The 19,500-nt window shown below is 40.2% G+C and overlaps 1 protein-coding gene across 2 annotated transcripts in view; it reads right to left on the reverse strand.

Annotated features, from left to right (window-relative positions):
* Positions 1 to 19,500, reverse strand: part of arhgap42a (Rho GTPase activating protein 42a) — a 335,015-nt gene that overhangs the window by 222,760 nt on the left and 92,755 nt on the right. The gene's annotated exons all lie outside the window — the stretch shown is intronic.

Consider the following 19,500-nt stretch of genomic DNA (forward strand, 5'->3'; position numbering starts at 1 on the left):
GGCAACTGTCTGTGTAGAGTTTGCACATTCTCCCCGTGTCTGCATGGGTTTCCTCCCACAGTCACAAAGATGTGCAGGTTAGGTGAATTGGCAATGCTAAATTGCCCCATAGTGTTAGGTGCATTAGTCAGAGGGAAATGGATCTGGGTGGGTTGCTCTTTGGAGAGTCAGTGTGGACTTGTTGGGCCTGTTTCCCCACTGTAGGGAATCTAATCTTATCAAAGTGTATCCCAGGACACTTTGGAAGCTAGGAGGCAAATTGAGTGGCCCCTAGCTGAGAAACTTGTACCACTGACAGCCACAAGTGAGGTGCCAGAAAATTGGAGGGCGGCTAATGTTGTGCCTTTATTGAAGAAAGGCTGTAATTTAAAGCCAGGGACCTACAGACTGGTGAGCCTGATATCAGTAGTGGGTAAGTTGTTGGAGGGGATTCTGAAAGACAGGATCTACATGTATTCAGAAAAGCAAGGACTGATAATATATAGTCAGAATGGCTTTGAGCATGGGAAATCATGTCTCACAAGCTTGCTTTGAGTTTTTGAAGAGGTGACCAAGAAGATAGTTGCCTACATGGACTTTAGCAAGGCCTTTGACAAGGTTCCACATGATAGACTGGTTAATAAGGTTGAAAGTATCATGCTAGAAAAGCACAGCAGGTCAGGCAGCATCCGAGGAGCAGGAGAATCGACATATTGGGTATAAACCCTTCATTCTGATGAATAGACAATAGACAATAGATGCAGGAGTAGGCCATTCTGCCCTTCGAGCCTGCACCGCCATTCAATATGATCATGGCTGATCATTCCTAATTAGTATCCTGAAGGGCTTATGCCCAAAATATCAATTATCTTGCTCCTCGGATGTTGCCTGACCTGTTGTGCTTTTCCAGCACCACACTCTCGACTCTGATCTCCAACATCAGCTTGTCACTTTCTCCTAGTTAATAAAGTTAGATCACTTGAGATCCAGGGAGAGCTAGCCATTTGGATATAAAACTGATTTGATGGTAGCAAACAGAGTAGCAGTAGAGGGTTCTTGTTCATAAGGGAGGTTTGCGACCAGTAGTGTTCCACAAGGATCAGCACTAGGTCCACTGTTGTTTATTATTTATATAAATGATATGGATAAGAATGAAGGAAGCATGGTTAGTAAGTTTGCGGATGGCACAAAAATTGGAGGTTTAATCAACAGTGAAGGATGGTTATCTAAGAGTGCAATGGGATCTTGATCAACTGGGCCAGTGGGCCGAGAAGTGGTAGATGGATTATAATTTAGATAAATGCGAGGTGTTGCATTTTTAAAAAACAAACAAGGGCAGGACTTCTACAGCTAGTGGTAGGGACCTGGGTATGTTGGTACATAGTGTCATGAAAGTGGTAGACAGGGTGGTGAAGGTGGAATTTGGCATATCTGCCAGCATTGGTCAGAACATTGACTACAGGAGTTGGAACGTTATGTTATGACTGTACAAGACATTGGTAAAGCCACATTTGGAATACTGCATGCAATTCTGGATGCTCTGCAATAGGAAGGATGTTATTAAACTGGTAACGGTGCAAATAAGATTGACAAGGATGTTACCAATACTGGAGGATTTGAGTTATAAGGATAGGCTGGATAGACTGAGACTTTTTCCCCCCTGGAACGTAGGAGGCTGAGAGGTGACGTTATACAGTTATACCTAAACTGCTCCCACTCAGCAGCTCTGTTCTATTTTTTCTGGCCAATTTGTGTGCCTCTTCTTGGGACTAATACTATCACTAATATCCTTGTAAGCCATGGTCAGGCCACCCATCCCACTTTACTTTTGTGCCTGACAGGAATAAATAACTAACCAAAGAATTGCAGATGTTGGAAAGCAGAAACAAAATCAGAAATTACTGGAAAAGCTCAGTAGATTTAGAGGCACCTGTGGAGAGAAAGCCGAGTTAATGTTAACTAAGGAATGTTAATGGAGGAAATAACAATTGTTACAGTGCTTTCTGAATGTCTTTCATTTCCTTTCCACCGTCATCCTTTTAGGTAACATTGCCCAATCCATCAGAGCCAACGTGAGCCTCAAAGCATCACAGTTTCCTCTATTCAGACCTCTACTTCAGACTCTAGTCTCAGAATCAACTAGTCACTCTCCATCCTGATGAAGAATTCCATCATATTATGGTCACTTATTGCCAAGAGGTACCACACAACTCGACTGCCAATTATTCCTTTCTCATTTCACAATACCCAGTCTGGGATGGACTGTTCTCCAGTTGGCTCCTCAACTTATTAGTCTAGAAAACTATCCTCTTTACACTCCAGGAACTCCTTCTCCATGCTTTTTTTTCTAATTTGATTTGCACAATCTATATGCAGATTAAAGTCACCAATAATTTCAGATGTTCCTTTATTGCATGTGTTTCATGTTTAATGCTATTCCCAACAACACCCTCACATTTTGGGGGTCTATAGATAACCCTCACTAATGGATTTTTTGGCCCCTTGGTGCTTCTCAGCTCTATCCATATAGACTTCACATTGTCAGAGCTAACATCCTTCCTCACTATTGTGTTAATTTCCTCTTTAATCAGCCATGCAACTCAACAGCCTTTTCTTTTTTGTCTGTCCTTCCTAAAGACTGAAAGTCCCTAGATTTTCAGTTCCCCTCCCTTGTCACCCTGCAGTCTTTGTAATCTAGAAGAACATAAGAACTAGGAGTAGGAGCAGGAGTAGGCCATCCGGCCCTTCGAGCCTGCTCCGCCATTCATAAGATCATGGCTGATGTTTTTGTGGTCTCAGTTTCACTTACCCACCTTCGCACCATAACCCTTAATGCCCTTACTGTTCAAAAAATTATCTACCTTAACTTTAAAAGCAGTCAATGAGGAAGCCTCAACTATTTCACTGGGCAGGGAACTGCATAGATTCACAACCCTCTGGGTGAAGAGGTTCCTTCTCAATTCAGTCCTAAATCTGCTCAAATTTTGAGGCTATGCCCTCCTGTCCTAGTTTCACCTGCCAGTGAATACATCCTCTCCACTTCTATCTTATCTATTCCCTTCATAATTTTACAGGTTTATATAAGATCCCCCCTCATCCTTCTAAATTCCAATGAATATAATCCCAATCTACTCAGTCTCTCTTCATAAACCAACCCCCTCAACTCTGGAATCAATCTAGTAAACCTCCTCTGTACCCCCTCCAGTGCCAGTACATCCTTTCTCAAGTAAGGAGAACAAAATTGCACACAGTACTCCAGGTATGGCCTCACCAGCACCCTGTAGAGCCGCTACATAACCTCTCTGCTTTTAAACTCAATCCCTTTCGCAGTGAAGGACAAAATTCCATTTACCTTTCTAATGACTTTTAGATTAGATTAGATTAGATTACTTACAGTGTGGAAACAGGCCCTTCGGCCCAACAAGTCCACACCGCCCCGCCGAAGCGTAACCCACCCATACCCCTACCCCTACATCTATATCTACCCCTTACCTAACACTACGGGCAATTTAGCATGGCCAATTCACCTGACCTGCACATCTTTGTGACTGTGGGAGGAAGCCGGAGCACCCGGAGGAAACCCACACAGACACGGGGAGAACGTGCAAACTCCACACAGTCAGTCACCTGAGGCGGGAATTGAACCCGGGTCTCTGGCGCTGTGAGGCAGCAGTGCTAACCACTGTGCCACCGTGCCGCCCACAGGTAGTGGGCGCCCACAGGTAGTGACCAACCCTCTGTAATTCATGCACAAGGACACCCAGGTCCCTCAGCATGCTGCAATGTTTTACCATTCAAATAATAGTCCTTTTCACTATTATTCCTACCAAAATAGATGACTTCACATTTATTAACATTGTACTCAATCTGCCAGACCTTTGCCCACTCACTTAAACTACCTATGCCCCTTTGCAAAGTTTCACAGTCCTCTGCACTTTGCTTTATCACACATCTTCATGCCATCCACAAACCATGACACACTACACATGATCCCCAACTCCAAATCATCGATGTAAATTGTGAATAATTGTGGTTCCAACACTGACCCCTGAGGCACACCACCAGTTACTGATTGCAAACCAGAACAGCACTCATTTAACCCCACTCTTTGCTTCCTGTTAGTTAACTAAAATCCTCTATCCATGCTAATACAATGCCTGTAACACCATGCAGTTTTATCTTAAGCAGCAGCCTGTTGTGCGGCATTTGTCGAATGCCTTTTGGAAATCTAGATACATTACATCTACTGGGTCCCTGTGGCGTACCGTTCTTGCGATATCTTCATAGAATTCCAGTACATTAGTTAAACATGACCTGCCTTTCATGAACCGATGCAGTGTCTGCCCAAAGGGATGATTTCTACCTACATGTCTTGCTATTTCTTCTTTGATATTGGATTCAAGCATTTTCCTATTGCAGAAGTTAAGCTAACCAGTCTATAATTCCCCACGTTTTGTTACCTCCTTTTTTAAACAGTGGCATCACATTTGCTGTTTTCCAATCTGCTGGAACTACCCCAGAGTCCAGCGAATTTTGGAAAATTACCACAAGTGAATTTGTTATTTCTCCCACCAACTCTTTTAGCACACTGGGATGCATTCCATTAGGGCCAGGAAACTTGTCTACCTTTAGCTCCAATAGCTTGCCCAATACTACCTCTTCCATGATAATGATTGTTTTGAGGTCCTCACCTACCTTTCGTCTCCTTGTCAATTACTGGTATGTTATTCATGTCCTCCACTGTGAACACCTACACAAAATACCTGTTCAAGCCCTCGACCATTGTCTCATAACACATTACTAAATCCCCCTTCTCATCCTCCAAAGGAACAATGTTTACCTTAGCCACTCTTTTTCAATTTATATATTGGTAGAAACTTTTACGTCTGTCTCTATATTCTGAGCTAGTTTACTCTATAATCCATCTCAAATATATGATACATGTTTTCATCTATTTACATGATTAATTCATCTATTTATTGCCAACATACTGAGGCACAAAACCGTAAAGCCTGTCATGTTAAGATTGCTTGGCTCGCTTCCATTATTTTTCACAGGCGCCCTGTTTGATCATGCCCTTGATTTCTCTGCTAATCACTTTTCTTATTCCCCATTCTGTCTGATATTCTTACTTTTGATTCTTATTCCTTTGACTTCTTAATTTCCATCCCTTGTCATTTTAATTTCAAGCCTTCCCACCACTCGAACAAATACACCCTAGGACATCAGACTCGGTCTTGCCCAGGCGTTCAGTTTGTACTGTTAGAAGCAATCTCAATGCCCCAGGAATCTGAAACCCTCCTCTTTGCACCATATCTTCAGCCCTGTGTTTTTCTATTCACTCATGAGATGTGGTCATTGCCAGATGACTGGCATTTATTGGCCTTTCCTAGTTATCTTCAAGAAGATGGTCATCAACTATCTTTTTGAACTTCTGCAGTTCACCTGCTACAGGTTGACCCACAATGTCAATACAGATGGAATTCCAGAATTTTGACCCAACAACACTGAAGGAACGGTGATATTTGCAAGTCAGGTTGGTGAGTGTCTTGGAAGGGAACTTGCAACTGGTGATGTTCCCATGGATCTGCTGCCGTTGTCCTTCTGGAAGGAAGTGATCATAGGTTTGAAAGGTGCCATAAGCAGTCTTGGTGAAGTTCTGCTTTGCATCCTGTAGATGGTACACACGGCTGCTGAGCATCAGTGGTGGTGGGGGTAGATGCTTGTGAATGTCGTGCCAATCAAGCAGGCTGCTTTGTCCTGTTGGTTTCAAGCTTCTTGAGTGAAAATCTCTGTGGAGCTGAGGCACCCACAATACCATGGACTCAGCTGTTGCTGCACTCCACAGTATTCAAAACAGAATACTGATGGTAGAGTGGGATGCATTCAAGAGACTCCGTATTTTTCCTAGGGTTGGGGAATCGAGGACTAAAGTTCATCAGTTTATGGTTGGAGGGAAAGAATAAAAGGGAACCTGAGAGGCTATGTTTTTACACAGAGGGTGGCACTCATATGGAATGAAGTGCCAGCAGAAGGGATTGAGGCGAGTACATTAACAACATTTAAAATGCATTTGGACAAATACGTGAATCCGAAACAATTAGAAGGATATGGACCAAGTGCAGGGAAATGGGTTAGCGTGGATAGACATTTTGGTTGACATGGACCAGTTTGGGCCAAAGGGCCTGTCTGCATGTTGCAGGACTCTATGACTCTATGCAACTTTGAAAACTCCCTGTGAATTTTGACTACATTTAACAAGAATCACTTACACAACAATAATACTTGATGTAATGAAGAATGAATGAATTATGAAAACCAGCAGATGAAGTGGAAAGATAAACAAAGACTCAAACCAGAACATACCCCAGTGATACCAGACATACAAATCCCCATTCTTCAGTTTTTAGACATAGTACAATAAAAAGTATCTACATGTAATGTCAAAGAAATATTCCAAGTTAAGAAGTGCAAGATGAGATAATTTTAACTATGAAGGAAGTCTAACAAACTCAGCACTTAAGTTAAACAAAAGACATAGAACAAGTTCTGAAAAAAACAAGCATGGATCTTGAAAACATTAGTCAGAAGCATCCATCAGTTCGGTGATGCAAGGATATTGTGTGGTCTAACAATTGAATTGGATATTTGTAGAATTTTGTATAATTTATACAGTTTGACAAAACATCAGATCAGTAAGCTCCCCTGAAAGGTCTTAACACTGAGGAGAAAGATGAAGGAAGGAATTGTTCTTTTTTAAATGTGAGGGTGAACATGTTAGGTGCAACTAACATACCATTGAAACAACTCATTCAATCACCCACCCATCAGTTCATTTTAAGGACCAGCAAGCTAGTGTTGCAAGGTTTTTTTGGCGAATCCCAGGTCAAGATGTTGGCCCTTCTGACCAACTCAAGGGAAAGGAAAATTGTATCCTTTGATTTCAGTGTTTATCTTCATCACATTCTAAAAAGGAAGTAAAACATGATTATTTCAAACAATGTTAGTCCAAAAAAATCTAAGCAATGTATTCGCTAATATAAATGAAGGATTAAATTGATCAAATAGTTTTGACAAGAGCAGAATACCACCTCTCCTCCCAATCTACAATGTTATCCAAACTTCCCTTACCAATCATTTAAGAAAAACGTACACACAATTGCACCATAAACTATTTTGCAAGGAATTATTAAAGACCCCTCTTCATAGGCAGCCCTTTAGGGTGACTTAATTGAAGATGGTTTAATTCCACGCCAGTGCAGGAGACCTGAGGTGGTGATTAGCCCAATGCACAACTAACAGGTTCTACCATATTTGAGGAGAAAGTGAGGACTGTAGATGCTGCAGATCGGAGCTGAAAATGTGTTGCTGGAAAAGCGCAGATCAGGCAGCATCCAAGGAACAGGAGAATCGACGTTTCGGGCATAAGCCTGAAGAAGGGCTGATGCCCGAAATGTCAATTCTCCTGTTCCTTGGATGCTGCCTGACCTGCTGCGCTTTTCCAGCAACACATTTTCAGCTCTACCATATTTGAGACCAGTAATGCTTGCAGGATCCAACAGATAGGTTTGCTTTCTCTGTCTGATGCTTTTGATTTCTATGACAACAAAGTTTCTCAATTTCATAAGTTGCATGACCTCTTCAAGAATGCTTTGAGAATATCCCTGAAGCATTTCCACTATCTTACTGAGAGAATCCTGCTGTGATCAAGTTTGGAGCAAAGCAGTTTTTCAAAACTCTGGTGTCAGGCATATGTACAAGCCCCAACCAGTGGAGCTGGCTTTCACCTTGATGATGAGCATGTTGGTGTGGGAGGGTGGTATTGTTGGACTTGCTGGGATACCAGTTGTAAATTGTTTAAGCTTCCGCAGCATATAGGAGTGTGAGGATCACTGCTGTCTGCTTAACCATAATTCTTGTATTTGAAATCCTGGCCCGCACCTACTACACAGAAGAGAAACAAGAAAGGAGCTGGTTATGCTACTTGTGGTATCTTACAGACCATCAAATAGGCTACAGTAATCGCACAAGGTTTGCCCAAAATGGTGGCAGAGTAGGATGCTCCAGCCACATCTTCTCTGTTTTGCCCATTCTTTTTCTTTTTCTCTTCTTTATCTTCTTTCCTTGAGTTTTTTTTTAACTTTACTTTTTAACTCACTTGAACATATTCAGAGGAGAATGGAGCATGCAGCTCCTGGAGTGGAGGCCGTTATGGGGAGATGAGGACCTTGCGAACTGGAGATGAGGCCCCAGGTTTTGAAGCCCGGTATGGTCTGGAGGCTTGGCCTGAAGGAGTCTGGTGGCTCAGTCCAGCGTGGTCTGAAGGGTCAGCCCGGCGGAGTCTGGGGGCTCAGCCTGATGTGATCTGGGGGCTCAACCCAGTGTGGTCTGGGGCTTGACCCGGGTGTAGTCAGCGGGTTCAGCCCAGTGTGGTCTGGGGCTCAGCCTGGTGTGGTCTTGGGTTTCGGCCTGGTGTGATCTGGGGGCTCGGCCTGTTGTGGTCTGAGGGCTCAGCTCAGCGGAGTCCGGGGGCTCAACCCGATGTAAACTGGGGGCTCGGCCTGGTGTGCTCTGGGGGCTCGGCCTGGTGCGGTCTGGGGGCTCGGCTTGGTGCAGTCTGGAGGCTCAGCCTGGCGTGGTCTGGGGGCTCGGCCTGGTGTAGACTGGGGGCTCAGCCATGTCAACTGGTGGCTTGGCCTGGTGCGGTCTGGGGGCTCAGCCTGGTATGGTCTGGAGGCTCAGCCTGGCGTGGAATGGGGGTTCGACCAGTGTGGTCTGGGGGCTCGGCCTGGTGGTGTCAGGGGGCTCGGCTAGGTGTGGTCTGGGGGCTCGACCCAGCGGTATCTGGAGGGTCAGTCCAGTGTGGTCTAGAGGGGTTTGGTTGCTGTTTGAACCGTTCGAATTGAACCAATCAATTTAAATTATGACCCAGGATACTAAAAACCAACCAATTTTGAAATTACTGTTTCACCAACATTAAACCAATGCTGGGGGTATAAAGAAGCAGATATTTTGACGGTTATACAGTGAGACCAACTGCCATCGACAGAGTAACTGCCAACAAAACACTCTCTATCAAAGGTACCTTTTTCATATGAAACTTCTTTGCAGCAAAAGACCAAGGACGACCCAGGGAGACCGACAGCCAGAGGGAGACAGACACCAATGACAGTCGTGTGGTTTTGAAATTAAGTTGAGGTAATTTTAATTTTGGCTTTGATTGGAACAGTACATTGTTATAGAGTTGGAGTCAGATAACAAACATTTAAGAAAAAGGAGGCTTCCAGTTGTAAATAGTTGTTGTTTAATGTTCACTTTTAGAGTTAAAGAATAAATTGTTTTTTTTTAAATGTGGAAGTTAGGAGTTCTCAGTCACTCATACTTTAACAGATTATGGGGTGAAGTGAAGTTTCTGGGTGCTTGCCTAACAGCTTGATTAAACATCACTTATAATAAGTGCCACAACCCTTGTTTTAAAACAGTCTTTTTTTACAATTTCAGTCCACAGTCAAAAATACAAAAACAAAGAGCTACAGTCTTTACGACTGGAAGATGTAAACTAGGAGGAGATTCAGTCTGCTCTGCTATTCAACAAGATCATAGTTGATTGAATTACTCCACATTCCCAATTACCCATGTAAATGTTTCACACTCTTGCTTATCAAGAAAGTACCTCCATGTACCTTAAGAAGGAAGTTCTAAATATTCATGATCCTCTGTGAGAAAATAATTTCTCAACTCTTATCTTACATGGGTGACCCTTATCTATAAATAGTGACCCCCTAGTTCTAATCTCCCATATTCAGTTTCTTTAATATATCAAAATTTGAGTCCAATAACTTCTTTGACCTGTGTCTTTTCAATTCTGCCCAAGCCCAATTCAGCCAGCACTGTCACAGCAGATAGTGATGCCAACAAAAGCATACACACCACTTACATTTTAAAACAACATGGAGAATAGACAAACTGTGCTTCAACAAAATGGAGTTAAGGGATGATCAGGTGGTCTCCCTCCTGGTCCACAAAATATGCATGAAACTGCCCAAAGCTGTAAGTAGCAATTTTGTCCAGACAAAAATGCAAACTACCTTTTACCTCTTAACCAGTAAAAACACTACAAGTCTCTCATGTGGATTTATCAGCTACTGTTCTCTAAATGCCAACAGAGATTCTTTGCTATTTCACTAGTTCCTCCCTACTTTTTCCACAAAACTCATCACTTTTTCACCTCTCACTTCAGTTCTGCGACCTCCAAAGGTAACTCTGTTTCTCTCTGCACAGATGCTACCAGACCTGCTAAACTTCTCCAGTATTTTCTCTTTCTAGTCCACACAAATCTAGTGACTGCAGAATAGACACCCACAAAATAGGTGCAAAGAGAAAATAATTTTATCAAAATGAAAAGCAAATTATGAAGATTCAAATCCAATTGAGTGTCAGTGCTAACATAGAGATCATCAATGTAGACAGCAGTAAAGCTAATACTATAGTCATGAAGAAACCAGCTTGTAAAAAGAAACATTTCCAGAATCATTTTGAGATCATCCATAGAAGTTAATCAGTTTGGGAAAGAAAGAGGCCAGAGAGGGAAGAATCCTGTTAAAGGCAGATAGGAAGGATGTTATGAAACTTTAAAGGATTCAAAGAAAATTTACAAAGGGTTGAAGGGTTTGAGCTTTAGGGAGAGGCTGAATAGTCTGGGACTATTTTCCCTGGAGCATCAGAGGCTGAGGGGTGACCTTATAGAGGTTTATAAAATCATGAGGGGCATGGATAGAGTCAATAGACAAGGTATTTGCCCTGAGGTGGGGAGTCCAAAACTGGAGGGCATCAGTTCAGGGTGAGAGGGGAAAGATATAAAAGGAACCTATAGGGCAGCTTTTTCATGCAGAGGGTGGTAAGTGTATGGAATGAGCTGCCAGAGGAAGTGGTGTTGCAACATTTAAAAGGCATCTGGATGGGTATATGAATAGGAAGAGTTTAGAGGGCTATGGGCCAAGTGCTGGCAGATGGGACTAGATTAATTAAGGATATGTGATCAGCATGCACAAGTTGGACCGAAGGGTCTGTTTCTGCGCTGTGCAGCTCTATAACTCTATAAGAGTGAGACTGTCCTTTTCCTTCTGATATTCAGACCACTGCCAAACTTTGATTACAGGGGTTCAGTTTCACTTCAACTGGAACAAAGTCAAAAATTAGCTTCCTGTTGTCTTCCTCCATTTAAATATATTCAGCTCCTTTACTCTTCCTGCCAAAGTACATAATCTCACACTTCCTCACACTATATCCTGTCAAGGTTTCTCCCACTTACTTAACCTGTCTATATTCCTCCACCGACCCTGTCATCCTCACCACTTGCCTTTCCACCTACTTTAGTACCATTCATCTAAGACCTTTATATATAATTGACTGTGGAGAGTGGTAATACTGTACACTATTTTGCACTATATTTTGTAACAAAATACACATGACAGTAAATAAATCAAATCAATTTTATGTCTTCTATTATTTAGTCAATCCTCTCTCCATCTAACTTACTGCCTCCAAGACCATAGACTTTTGTCTTATTAAATAGCCTAATGTGTGGGACCTTATCAAACACCTTCTGAAAATTCAAATATTTTACATCTCCTGCTTCCTCTGTTACCTCCTCAAAGGATTCCTGTAAATTTGTCAAGCACAATTTCCCCTTCGGGAGGCCAGGCTGACTCTGCTTGACTTTATCATGTATTTTAAATGCTCTGCTGTTACATTCTATTTAATAGGCTAACATTTTCCTAATAACAGATTTTGTGATAATTGGCCCAGTTTTTTGGTCAATGGTAATCCCTTGTTGATACTGCCTATGAAGGTTTCAGTGATGGCAATGTCATTGAATGTCAATGGGAGAATACTAGATTCGCTCTGGCTGGAAATGTTTGATGGAAATGTTACTTGCCACATATCAGGCTGAATGTTGTCCAGGTCTTCCTATATATTAATACATTCTCAGTAATACAGAGATCAGAGAAGAATCAAGCCATCAGATTTAGAATAGTAAGGATCATGGAGAAACTTGTGTCGTTGGAATGAGATTAAATTGAACATTGAGCATTCTTGGACCTGCAGGTTGGAGATGGGGACCCTCAAGAGTGTTGCTGATCAAGATGACGACTATTGTATGCCATTTGTTTATCCTTATCCACTTTAGCATGTGGTACTCATTGGTTAATCCTAAAGTTTTACAATGTTAAATTTTACCTAAGATTGGAATGACACCCAATAGCATTTCAATTTAAGCCCACCTCAGTACCCCTGATCCCCTCTGAACAGTTTTTTTTTAAACTTCTCTATTATTTTCCTTGCTTCATTGTTGATTAATGTTGGCATTCATTTCAAGATGGTTATAATACGAGGGCAGGGATGTACTGCTGAGGTTTATTAAGGGTCTGGTCAGACTGCATTTCAAATATTGCAAGCAGTTTGGGCCCTGTAAACAAGGATGGATGTGCTGGAATTGGAGGAGGTCTGAAGATAGTTCACAAGAATCATTGCGGGGATGAAGGGCTTGTCACATGAGGAGCAGTTGAGGACTCTGGGTCTGAACTCAATGGAGTTTAGAAGAATGAGGGGGAATCTCTTTGAAATTTACATAAAACTGAGAGGCCTGGATAGAGTGGATGTGGAAAAGGTATTTCCACTAGTAGAAGAGATTAAGACCCAAGGGCAGAGCTTCAAAATGAAGGGATGACTGAGATGAGGAGGAATTTCTTCAGCCAGAGTGCGGTGAATCTGTGCAAGTCACTGTTACAAAAGGTTGTCGAGGTCAAATCACTGGGTATATACAAGTCAACGATAAATAAGTTCTTGATTAGTAAGAGGATCAAGGGTTACAGGGAGAAGGTAAGAGAATGGGATTGAGAAACTTACTGGCCAAGATCGAATGGCTGAGCAGACTTGATGGGCCAAATGACCGAAATTCTGCTCCTGTAGTCTATGGTCTAATTTTGGCTGAAGCTTAACATTCCACTAAGAAAATATTAGAAACATTGAACATCCAAACCCACATTTAATAGTAAGTTGAACTAATGCCAGCATGGACATTGAACTCCGTCCAAAAGATTCAATTCTTGTGGTGGGGCGAACAAAATGCCCATATAAGTCGACAGCAGCTTCTTTCCAATTTACTATCTCTTGAAAAGAATCTTTCATTCAGTACAGGAGCAGGTATGTTGTCAAAACAAAAATCATTCACAACTTTAAAAGAAGAACATAAAGCAAAATTATACTTCTCACAACAGAAATCATCCAATTTCTCATTATTTATTCATGGCTATGTGCATTGTCTTAGTTTAAAATTAAAATGCAGGCACAAAAATTTATATTCACAGTTTCTAAATTTTTTCCATCTTTTTACATCCTTTCTCTGCACATATACCTTCAACATGATTGTAACAAAAAGACAAAACTGAATGAACTTTAAAAATAAACAGCTGTGTGTAGTTATCCATAAACACACCCTATTGCTAATGTAGTATTAAACAATGGAATTCACAGTGAATCATACTGTACCAAAAGGTTTAAACAACCATTAAAGGGCATGTTCTGTAGTCACTGCTTAAATAGATTATCCAAAAATCATATGTGAAAAAGTTTGGCTGTCTATCTATTGCTTAACTTGATGCTATACTGTTCTTTCCAGAATCTTTGTTTTCCATCTCTTTTTGCATAATAGGTAATTTTAGGCTTTATCATTATATATAAATCAAAAGCTAAAGAAAGGCAATATACAATTTCCAATGATTTTGTTGATGTAGTTGCCAGCCCATGAGTTACTAGTTTATTAAAATGATTAAGAAGAAAATAAAGCTGGCAAGTACAGACAAATATGGCTCATGTCTCCATTTGAAATCCAATGTGTTAAAAATGTGTTCAATTAATCTAAACAAAATTAGTTTCAGTATATTTCAATTAAACACAGTTACGAAGAAAAAAGATGCCCAATTTATCATTTTTTTTGTTAGATTTAGACTGACAGGTTTGTTCTGAGTAATTTTGATTCAAAGTGTATTTTTTACGACAGAGAATAAGAACCAGATATAGTAGGTTATCATGCTAAAAAGAAAAATACCAATGGTCCTGCAATTTAAAAAGGCATTAGTGAAAAAGAAATCTGTAGTTATGTAATAATTTACTAAATCACACAAATGCTTCAAAAGACTTCACACACAATCAATCAGCAACATAGACAAGTTCCTCTCCAAATTCCACACAACCCCAATTTAGGAATACACTGGTAAGCTTTCATCAATAACCAGGTAATTTTCCTGGAATTTTCTACTCAATCAAAACCACTGTAGAAACATTATCATTAGGACCACAATAACCAACAGACAATGCCTCAACAGCAACCGATATTGGATAATAAATACTGCTTTACTGCTGTTACTCCCATAGTCTTAAGACTTGTTTTTATAGGTATGTGTATTGCACACAAATATTGTCAAATGATCAGAAAATTAAATAATAAATAAACCAATTTATCTATTTTCTGGTGTGTTGACTGACTAGAGAAAGCTTGCTCTTTTTATAGCGACATGAGATCTTTCAAAATCCATCCAAATGTTTTTAGAGGGGACATTCACCGCTGACTAGAGGTTACAAGTTTAACTTCAAATATTTCGATGGGAAAGTCTTTTTTCCCATGTACAAAGGTTAATGACTCATGGTTTCATTGAAATTTGTTCCATGTTGTCAAACAACATAGTTGGGGGACCCCTCATTTCTGCAATAGCCCTAGGCTTTATAAACTTGCAAAGGAATAAATCCTAGAATTGTTTGCTTGACAAGCTGCTTTGGAGACAGTGTTAAAACAGAAATCAGTAAATTAAAGTAGGGTTATCTAGAGCCTCAGTACAAAGCATATTTTCATTTGACTTGAATCACTACGTTCCTCACCATTCCACTGAAAAATGTAAATGAGTCAGTTTATCTCTTCAACTGTCATGCCTAATCCCAAAGTATGTCATAAGTAGACTTTAAGAAAACAAAACTTCATAACAAAATAATTTTATCCTCATTCATTTTGGATACTGTGTAAATAAGATTTTGTACAATTGGCAGAGAATCAAAATAATGCAAAACCTTTCTGTTTTTAAATTTCACTCACAGCAGTTACTTACTTTTCTAGCTATTGTCAACATGGTTAAATAACCCCTGTCCTTTGGTTGTTTTTTATTATTCTTTTTAAATATCTTTTTTCCCCATGGAGTGGTAAGAGTTAAGTAGGGATTATAGGTGGCAGTTAGATTTTGCAAAATTGACAAACTACAACTATTACTAAATCAGTGAATTTATGAAGCACATTTAATTTAAAGATCTTTCTAAAAGCAACTAAGAAAAACAAATACTGAGCCAAGAAAAGATTAGGAGGAATGGCCCAAGATTGGGATAAAGAGGAAGTAGGTCCACAAACCCAAGACTCCTTGGAGCTATCGAACAGTCTGAAATCTTAGATGCCTATTTAGTGAGCAACACATTTGAGTTGTGGGTGCATAACTCAAAAGAAAACCACAGTACCATGGTGCCTGAGGCTACTCTTAAAAGAGAGAGAGAGAGAGGCTGATAGGCAAATTAGGAAGGTGATTGTAGTGCATTACTTAGATCGATGGAAAGACAATCTAGTTTGCATGAGTCCAGTATGGTCTGCGGGCTCCCGGTGCAAGGGCTCCAAACATTATGGAATAGCTGGAAAAACGTCTGGAAAGGGTGGGCATATAACCAGCAGTTGTGGTTCATGTAGGAACCAATAATATAAAGAGGGATAGCTTGGACGACTTGCAGGATCAGTTTCAGACGTTAGGGAGTAGGTGAAACACTGGAGACTTCCAGAACAGTAATCTCGGAAATATTACCTGCGCCACGAGCTTCATCATTGAGGCAAAGGTAGATCAGGGAGGTAAATGTTTAGCTTGACAAATTGCTTACAGGGGAGGGGTATGGATTTTTGGGATACTGGGATCAATTTTGTGAAACAATGAAGCTGTTCAGAAGAAATGGGGTTTTCCTGGACCGAAATGGAACTAATCTCCTAGCAAAGAATAAATAGGGCACAGCAGGTGGATTTAAACTTGTAAGGCAGGGGGTTGGGTTGACTAATGGGCCTAGTTTTAGAAGAATCAGAGAGGGCAAAACAGAAGATGGTGAATGGGGAAAAGAAAGTGAGGGAAGATTTAATTGTTAGCAGTAAACAAAGAAATGGCCACCTCCAATGGGCAAAAATGAGATAAGGGCAGGATTAAATTTCATGTGTGTATTAGCAGAGAGTATTAAAAACAAAATGGAGAAATTGGAAGCAGAAATTGTTCTGGGGGATATGACATAGTAGCATTGACAGAAACATGGCTCAAGCCAGAACAGGACTGCATCATAAGGTTTTTAATAGAAGCAAGGTGAGTAAAAAAAAGGTTTAGCAGTCTTGGTCAAAAGTAGTGTCATAGCCCTTGAACAAGACACAATTCCTGAATTAGAATCTATAAGACTGGAGGTGAGAAATAGAAAGGGAGCGATGACTTTGTTGGATATTTATTATCAACCTCCAAAAAGCAGGTAGGAAGTAGAAGAGAGCATTTGTTGGCAGGGTAAAGAAACCTGCAGAACAAGTAAGATTGGAAATGCATTTTAGTGAATAAAACAGTGGTTAAAAATGGGAGACTTCCAAAAGACAGATAAACAGGGTGCAAGCTCAGTACATACTGATGAGAAATAAATATAGGATAGTAAAGCTAGAGTACTTCAGATGACGAAGGAATTTGTTGAGAAAATTAAGAAGAAAAAGGAGGCATGTGATGCATACCAGAATAATAATCGCAGTAGAAATTAGGAAGGAAATATCTTAAATGCAGGAGAAAGGCTAAAGCTAGAATAAGGAAGTCTAAGAAGAAGCATGTGTATTTAAGACAGAGATAGAAAGGTTCTTGATTAGTTAGGAAATCAATGGTTATGGGAGAAGGCAGGAAAATGGGGTTGAGAAACAAATCTGCCATGATTGAATGGCAGAGCAGACTTTATAAGCCAACTGGTTTAACTCTGTTCCAATATCTTATGGTCTTCTGGCTTATGAGAAAAGAATGACAGGCTGCGTTAAAACAAATAGTGAAATGTTCTTCAAACATACCGCATATATTTGTGTAAAAGTGAATCTCATGTAAAAGTCAACCCCTTATTTTTGGCCACGAAATCTTGTATTTTCCATATATCTCGTGTAAAGGTCGACTCTACTATATCGCATTATAAACCTCTTTCAAAGAAAACTGCATGTTCCCATTAATCCACTTAAACGAAATTGAATTCATTCATTCATCCCGGTAACTCTACTCATCGCTCTTTGTTTACTACATTGAGTGTCATTCATAACTCTACTTAGCCCACTTGGTTAAATACAGAACACTTTGATGCATCCACTCATTCAGACTGGGACTCAGTCTATCGGTACTTATCACACTTTGTTCACTGTACATCCAAAAGTTAATATCGTTAAAAAGTTCATCATTTTAATTGTGCCATTGTATCTGAATAAAAGTGAGATATATTAACTACATATATCTTTAATTCTTTGAAAAATTTGTTAATGTTGCTGAGGTTCATTGCATACGAGAGTAAATGGGAGGGAAACAGAAGAATTTGGCAGTAAGGTTCAAGAGGCTTACACATTCAGAATTTAATAAATGTTTCATTTTAAGTGTGCCATTATACCAGGCCATAACGATTTTGAACAGTGTGATTTTGTAGGATTTCAATGATTCTTTGACATATTAATTTTCATACTGATACGTATAAATAAAATGTCCTACAGTAATTCATTCTTGTTTCTCTTGCTTTTACCTGGTAATTACCTTTACTGTAGTTCATTGTGTTTTTCTTCTTTACCTGGAATTAGTTGAGCCATCAAATCAATTTCTGCTAATAATACGATATTTCAAACTGCAGCATGAATTTCAGCCCCTCAAAACTAGTTCCCGTGTAATAGACGGCCCTTTAAATTGAACCTTTAAAAATAGACTAAAAAATTCGACTTTTACACGAGTATGTATGGTATTTATAGTAAAAAATTAAGGTAGAGTAGAATGGAGCCATTAGGGACAAGCAAGGTAAACAGTTCACTAAATTAGTACTTTGCTTCTGTCTTTTTGAAACTAGAAGATGGTGACAATAGTTTATTGAAAATGTGGGTTTTGAGCAACTGACTAGTATAGTGTTGGATAAAGAAGAGATGCTAGAAAAGCTGGCAGTACTCCAGATGGAGATGTCACCAGGCCGGATGGGATGCTGAGAGGGGTTAGAGGGCAAACTGCAAAGCCATTGACAGAAATGGCTCTCTGAACACTGGATTAGTCCCTGGATTGCAAATGTGACACCATTGTTTAAGCAAAGGATAAAGGATAACCCAAAAAATTGCAGACCTGTCAGGTTGACATCAAAAGTGGGAAAACTGATGGAAACCATAGTATGGGATAAGCTAAATGTACACTTAGAGAAAAGTAAGTTAATACGACACAGTCAACAAGGCTTTGTCAAGGGCCGGTCGCATCTGACAAATGTAATTAAGTTCTTTGACAAGGAAACACAGGCAGTGGATGAGAGTAGTGCTGCGGATGTTGCATTTTTGGATTTTGAGAAAACATTTGATATGGAGCCACACGGTAAATCAGTAAGCAAGTTCGAAATGTTTGGGATTAATGGGTCCTTGGCAGCATGTGTTGGAAGTTGGCTAAAAGATAGAAACAGAGGGTTAGTATAGATGTGGGTATTTCTCAGATTGGAAACAAGTTGAAAGTTCTCAGGAAGGGTTAACAGACCCAAACACTAACTCAGATTTCTCTTCACTGCTGCTGCCAGACCTGTAAATTTTGTTTTTGTTTCTGATTTACCATATCTGCTTTTCTTTTAGTTTTAAGAATGGTGTTCTCCAGGGATTGGTGTTGCGACCCGCACTTTTTATGACTTTTGTAAAATGTTTTTATAAAACAGGGACGCAACATGTACCGGGAAATAGAGAAGGCATGTCAGAAAGGCAAGGTTACATTGATCATGGGAGACTTCAATATGCAGGTGGACTGGGTAAATAATGTTGCTCGTGGATCTAAAGAAAGGGAATTCATGGAATGCTTACAGGATGGCTTTTTGGAACAGCTTGTCATGGAGCCCACAAGGGAGCAGGCTATTCTGGACCTAGTGCTTTGCAATGAACCAGACTCTATAAAAGATCTTAAAGTAAGGGAACCCTTAGGAAGTAGCGACCATAATATGGTAGAGTTCAGTCTGGAGTTTGAAAGGGAGAAGGCAAAATCTGATGTAATGGTGTTACAGTTGAATAAAGGTAATTATGAGGGCATGAGAGAGGAACTGACTAAAATAGACTGGAAGCAGAGGCTAACCGGGAAGACAGTAGAGCAAAAATGGCAGGAGTTTGTAGGTATAATTGAGGACACTGTACAGAGGTTCATTCCCAAGAAAAGAAAGATTAACCGGGGAGGGATTAGA

The sequence above is a fragment of the Chiloscyllium punctatum genome, chromosome 9 (assembly GCF_047496795.1).
Source record: "Chiloscyllium punctatum isolate Juve2018m chromosome 9, sChiPun1.3, whole genome shotgun sequence".
In the NCBI taxonomy this organism is placed as follows: domain Eukaryota; kingdom Metazoa; phylum Chordata; class Chondrichthyes; order Orectolobiformes; family Hemiscylliidae; genus Chiloscyllium; species Chiloscyllium punctatum.